This window comes from Colias philodice, chromosome 8 (genome assembly GCF_061535455.1).
Source record: "Colias philodice isolate Cphi_HAF_F1 chromosome 8, ilColPhil1 Martin Lab GWU primary, whole genome shotgun sequence".
Lineage (NCBI taxonomy): Eukaryota > Metazoa > Arthropoda > Insecta > Lepidoptera > Pieridae > Colias > Colias philodice.
In genome coordinates, this window is record NC_143093.1 from 9,504,922 (window position 1) to 9,512,040 (window position 7,119).

General features: G+C 31.9%; 1 long non-coding RNA gene across 1 annotated transcript; it reads left to right on the plus strand.

Moving 5' to 3' along the window:
- Positions 1-3,792: 3,792 nt before the first annotated feature.
- Positions 3,793-5,801, plus strand: LOC149486753 (uncharacterized). Its single transcript, XR_016315986.1, has 2 exons — positions 3,793-4,069; positions 4,403-5,801. It is a non-coding gene; the product is annotated as an uncharacterized LOC149486753 (long non-coding RNA).
- Positions 5,802-7,119: the final 1,318 nt, after the last annotated feature.

Sequence of the window (7,119 nt, forward strand, 5' to 3'; positions counted from 1 at the left end):
AGCTTTACCGCGGCAGTCCCCGAGTGCCACACGTTTTTTTTTAGTGTGGGAAAGTGATGAAGCTAGACGACCTAAATAGCTCTGTCACTTTTTCACACTGGAATTAATACTGCTCTAAAATGTCATGATAAATGTCTGTTCAACATTACAATGTTAATGTCCCTGTTATCCATTTCATTATATTTTGATACTTTTTGACATAAATTTGTAATAGGTACATTGATTCATATTATCCATGCCACCAGTTCGTTGACTTATTCTTCCCATCAAAATCTAATCGAGTCATTCCCAAGACAATAATCTAACTTTTATCTTCAAAACTTAATCGTAATTAAATAGAGTACCTATACTTTTTCAACGCTTCCTGTCACAGATGGTGTTTAATTAATTTTACGGCAAAAGTAAAGTTTTAATTGGTACAACTTAGGTATTTTTCTTTAAACTTTGACGCCCTCAGGGTCGAGCCATAAAATTGGTTTAAGATGTAATAACAGAAAGTGAGTTGCCGTTTTCTTTAGATCTAGAATTTCGAGTGTCTAAGTCGAATTTAATATTATTTTTCGAAATCCATCTTGTGTATAGTTACCATTGTGAATAATAAATTTAGCTTTAGATGAATTAATGGCATTTATAAAAATTAATATATTATCCATACCCTACTTATACATATAATTATATAATATCTCGGTCTTTTAGCTAAGATCAAAGTATATTATTTTGAAGCTAGTTAACCGTCAAAACCAAACCCACTTAGAATCTCGACAGAAAACATATCAAACCTTTACATACGTTTTCCCAATCTTCGATAAACAAATCACGACAAAACACATTTTCCACTACACTACACCACAACAATATACGCCAATCAATATTCGATGGATCAGCTCACATAGCAACTAGAGGAGATATCAATCCATCATTGGTTGTCAAGTAGCATCTTGAAGCTAAGCCTAATAGGTGTTTGAGCGTCTGACAAATGGCATAAATCCACTGTATTGTTATTAATTGAGATTGATGACTTAATTGTATGTTTTCATTATTAGTAATTTTAGCACCCTTTACAGTGAATAAGCTCCCTTAGAAAGGTGTTATCTCAAAGGTATTGTATCTTCTGTTTTAATACGCGTAATGTTCCCAGATGTAGTATTTATAATCTATAATTATTATTCTCCATAATGTTATTTATCAACCATTCTAAGAATTCGTCAGATAATAATATTAACAAGCTAGTGTTACACTTTTAAAATAGACTCTATAATTTATGTTTTACCGAATATCGAAGATATTATCAACCACACAAGCCATGTTTCTTGCTATCAAAATACATCTTATTTTTTCTTAAAAGATAGATATTTCAATGGAATAAACTTGGTAAGTTTAAACAGTTTTTGAAATATACTCCCTAGCCTATGACAATAATTATAATAGCTCATAGCTGGTACCTATGACTGCAGACGAAGTCACCAAATCCCAGTCGAGAAAATGTTCTAGAACGTCAGAGAAAGCATCACGATACCCAATCGTGCAGTCCCCTAAAACGTTCTTCGTGTTCCTAAATTGAGTTTGAACCAACTTGATTGACCTAGAAAGAGGAAAGTAAAGTTTAAGTCACTATTTTACAACACTCGGCTATATATTTATTAGGTTTAAAGTCTGGAATTCCCTGGCGAGTGTGGTATATTGTTGAAAGTTTGTAATTGACTGATTATAAACTGAAGTTTAAGTGCATTAGGTAGTAAAATTTCTATGAGAGTCAAGAAAGTTATGATATTGGTATGATTAAAAACCATAAAGGAAATGTAGGTAGAAATATCAATACTTTTTGGTTTTCTAAACGAATGTTATGAAGAGGAAACATTTGTGTTTTTATATGTATGTTTATAATGTTTTCACAAAAAAAATGTTGTGTGGTTTTATGAAACCACGGTAAAAGTGAAACTGTTCGAACGGTTCCGAACACTGCTTTGTGTAGCGCATGTCGCATGACGGTCGGCTGCCGAGTAGATACCTACTCGGCAGCCGCGATACGTACGCGACATGCGCTACACAGACCAAAAAGTTTGAGACGATGTAATAAAACTTAAAAGTTTCACTTTAAAAATTACTGGAGCGATTTCATAAATGTTTTCAGCAGTAGAATCTAACATCCTTACCGAGTAATGTACGATATTTCATATCTCTAGGAAATCCAGGTGAAGCGGGGAGCAAGCAGATTCTATTATTATATAAAAAAACGAAATATTGTTTTTTTCTTAGTTAAAAAGATTAAGTTACACGTGGTACAAAATAAAGTGAAGGTAATCCATACTAATATTATAAATGCGAAAGTAACTCTGTCTGTCTGTCTGTTACTCAATCACGCTTACTGTTACTTAACTACTGAACCAATTTGCATGAAAATATTTTGATACCCGAGAAAGAACATAGGATAGGTTTTATCCCGGAAATCCTACGGGAACAGGTTTTTCTTTGAAAACGCGGGTGAAGCCGCAGGCGGAAAGCTAGTAATATATAAAAATGAATCCCGTTTCGTGTTGTCACGGCATCACGTGTGAACGACTGAACCGATTTCGATATTTTTTTTTATTGTATTCCTTGAAGTACGAGGATGGTTCTTATGTAGAGAAAACGTAAATATGTAACCACGGGCGAAGCCGGGGCGGACCGCTAGTACTTTATAAATCCTCATCCAAATGTATGTTTCGACAGTTTGACTTTCCTCCTTCTATAATAAACAATATGTTATATAATATTATGTTTAGTTGTTTATTACACGTGTTAAATATTGGGTGAGAAATTGTTATTTAAGTATAGTATAAATGTTTTATGCCTATTATAACTACATAATAATACATAGAAACAATTCTGAATTCACTGAATAAACCTATAATATAACTATAGATACACACAGTTCCCAAAAAAGATTAAATAACTTATTTCTAATTTAAAATACAGCATCAACAAGATTTGTTCGTATTTAAAAGAGACGAGACCCACTCGGGATTTCCCAAAACATTTTTGTGTGTAAAAGCCCGTGTCCTATTCTGGGGCAAGGGACGGATTCATTTTACATCCGTTTTACTGATCGATTCTTAATAGTAGGCAAGTGGGTTATCTCTTGATAATTTAGGACGTTTTTTTCTTCACCGTAGTGTTCGCGGATCTTTCTAGAATTTCAGGATAAGAATTGTGCCTAAACTCAATGAAACAATGAGAACAATGATTTTAAAAGAGAAACTATAGAGTTTATGGCCGGTTCTTCTCCATAGATACTGCTTTCCGAATCGGTGGTAAATTTTAAAAATATGTAATGACGATTCAAAAGTGCTTCTAGAAGAAGTCTAATTGAATAAATAATTAATGTTTCAGTTTGAGTTTATATTATTCTGAAGCATATTAGATCTCAAAATTGTACAAACTCTATCTTTAAGCAATCGTGTTTATTATTGCACATATTCATAACACAGTTTAGTTGTATTAATTACATTAAATTAAATTATTCCTAACTTAAACCTTCAGTTAACAGCTACATAATACAGTATTACAGTGAAATACGCAATACTCCAATGCAGATTATAAATAAGATGAGATACCATCTTCTGGGCCACCGCCAAGATGAATCTTACACCTGCATTACATTATACTATGTTATGTTTGAAATAGCACCTTGATGTCTTGTAAGATGAGTTAATATGGACTAAAATGCTAAATTCATTTAGGAATTAAAGATTGTAACGGATTGAAAACGCGATTTATTCATTATACCTACATATCGCTCATTTGCGACAAGAACGTGTTAACGAGCATATGTATCGTTATGGAATAAAGATACAGTAGAATCCGTCGCATCGCGCTCTACCTGCTGTTAAAACGCGATATTTCTAGCTCCAAAAATGACCGAGTTATGAGGGAAAAGGTCGGCGACTATCGGTTTAGCGAAATCTCTTTTTGCTCTTGAATTTAATGCAAGAACGGTTTAAGTCAGTTGTCGCTGCTCCCTTGAGAAGGAAACTGCTGCCCGATTGCGGTAAAAACGTAACAGCTTATTGTATCACGGTTTTGCTGAAAGGTAAGTACAGCTTTTTGTTTTTTTACTGATTTATATTTGCAGCTATAACGGGACATTTGTATGTGGGTCATTATTGTAGTAAAAATAGTATTCGCATGCTATGGTTTACATAGGATTGTCCCGTTGTTGCTGAAATAAACAATGTTTTTTGTTGGTTAATTTAAGATGTTCCGTTACAGTTGATAATAAAAGTACAAAATGTTTGGTATTTATGTTGGTTATCTCAAGTTAACACATTCTTGATAAAAAATAATACATTTTTACAACGAATACGCTACAATGATGCATTATAAATGATAAAAATGTTGTCTGATTACTTAATTTATTTTTCAGATGGAATCACGGTCTAGGAAGCTTGTAAATCTTGTACGAGAAAATATTCATTATTTTATTTTACATTCACTTAAGTTAGAAAAACGAAAAGATCATACCGATTCTCGAAATACAAATGAATTAAACAATCAATTTATTTTATAGCATAAACGAGTAAAAAATACCACTGAATAAAGAAATATGAAAAAAAAAATATCAGTTAAAAAATGCAAGACAGTTCTACGAATCGAAAGCATCACAAAAAAAACTGTGCCGCCCCGTCAACTAAAAGAGAATCCTGCAAGGAAACCTGCATTTTCAAGTGTCAATTTTTTTTCCGAAGAACAACACCGTGAAATACTGAAAGATTACTGGAATTTAGGAGAGATCAAGAAGCTGTCTCGAGACAAGAACCTGTGATTTGTTTTGCTAATATGTTTATTTGATTTATGTATGACCGGGACCCGCAATAAAGATTAGTTTCCTAATATTACTGAGATAAGCAAAATATAAAACAAAGTCGTTTTCCCCGACCGAATGCGTTTTGCAATTTTGATGCAGTTTTTGTTAACAGATAAAGTGATTCAAGAGGAAGGTTTATATGTATATTGTATAATAGCATCCATAAATAGGTGAATGAACTGTTATTTTTGACGTTTCTAATGTGATGTTGTAAATAATTACATTATTTTCCGCCTGCATTGCAAATGCATTCTGAACCCTACGAGATTTATCAAAATAATTTACCTACTAAGTATTTAACACATGAAAAAGTCTTCAGAAAAATCGATGGTATCAGGATTGCACCCGTGCGAATTCGGGGCGGGTCGTAATATTATAATTGCCAACGTTTGTGAGTAAAAGTAAAACAAAAAATATTAATGTCTGGTTATAATTGTATATTTTTTTTAAATGTGTATATTACTTGTATTTCAGAGAAAGTTACACAATAATTTCGCAAAAATATCTTTCATTTTGTAAAACAAAGTACAAAAATAAAAAGATTTCTACTACAGTAACACGTTTTAATTAAAATTTCCAATACATTTAGATTACTGATTATCAATAAAACGTAACAATACGACATAACTTGTAAAGTTTTAGATTTTTATTCAATTTTTTTTTCAAGAAAAATGATACATATCTGTTTGTAACGCAATACTGCACACTTTTTACAAGAAAAACGCAACAAGAAGGGCCCTTTCTGAAATAAATAATCATAATAAATTTAATAACCGACTTATTGTTCTGAATACAATTTGATTCAAAAAAACGAGAACGTTTTAAAATGTTGTATTGAGCTGAATAGTCTAAGCATAATAATTAAAAAGTTACAGGAATTTTAAACTTTCAAATGCGTTTTCCCAACAATTGAGATTTTGACTTTGTCACGTTATAGAAGCAAATGAGCGATATTATTTTCGCAACGTTTCGCACGCTATGCTAAGTTCAGCTTGATTATCTTGATTTGTTTTCCTTTTGAAATAGTCGCAATTTTTAAATACTCTTTGAATCGCGGTATGTTATTACAAACTGTTCTGTAATAGAATTACTAAATCTTGAGACAACATATTGTATTGATTTCAATAACTGTAATAACATTGATATCAATAACTGTATTCAAAAATGCATTAAAGCAATATTTATCTCAATTGTAATCTTAATATATTACTAGCGACCCGCCCGGCTTCGCACGGGTGCAATGCTGATACTAAATACACTACAGAAAAATTGTGAACGTTGTAAGTATAGGTATAAAAATATAGCGGCCCGCTCCGGCCTCCGGCATCGCACGGGTATAAAATACATAGCCGGGCGGCCGCAAACGCTACGTCCTGCAATTTTTAAATCTGTAATATCTTCGAAAATATTCACTTAAATCATACGGTGTAAAGGGCCATATAGATCTATATTAAATGAACAATGTATCCATGGTATTTAATTGGTTAAGGATTAATGCTGTATTGGTTAAAATCGCTTCGAAAATTAGCCATTATTTGTCGTAAAAAGTAAATGACAAAAAAAAGTTATTGTGGGTTATCCATAAGAGATAGACATATACCATCGCGGACTTTTCTGTAGACCTTTTCAATGTGTATAATACTTAGTACATTATTTTGATAAAACTCGTAGGGTTCAGCCTGCGTTTGCAATGTAAGCGGAATAAATGTAATTTTTTACGACATCACATTAGAAACCTCAAAAATAACAGTACTTCTCCACTACTTAATGGATCTTATTATACATATAAACCTTCCTCTTGAATCACTCTATCTATTAAAAAAAACCGCATCAAAATCCGTTGCGTAGTTTCAAAGATTTAAGCGTACAAAGGGACATAGGGACATAGGGACAGGGAAAGCGACTTTGTTTTATACTATGTAGTGATGATAACTACCTATTTTAATTAATTCAATTTATTCCTTGCCCATAATTTTTATAGTTTCACATGTATGTATGTATGTATATATTTGTATGTATATATTTATATATAATATATATATATTATGATGTATTTATTTATAGATTTATTATTTATGTATATATTTATTATTTAGGTTATAATTATATTTTATATTTATTTATTATTCATTTTATTTTAGTTCAAATCAAAATTTTAAGTTTGTAATGCACCACCACCATAAATGTAATCCTTCTAAATTTTCGGGCTGTCTGGCAGAAATCGCTTACAGCGATAAGTCATAAGACCGCCCTCTGTACATGTTGTTACTTGTATG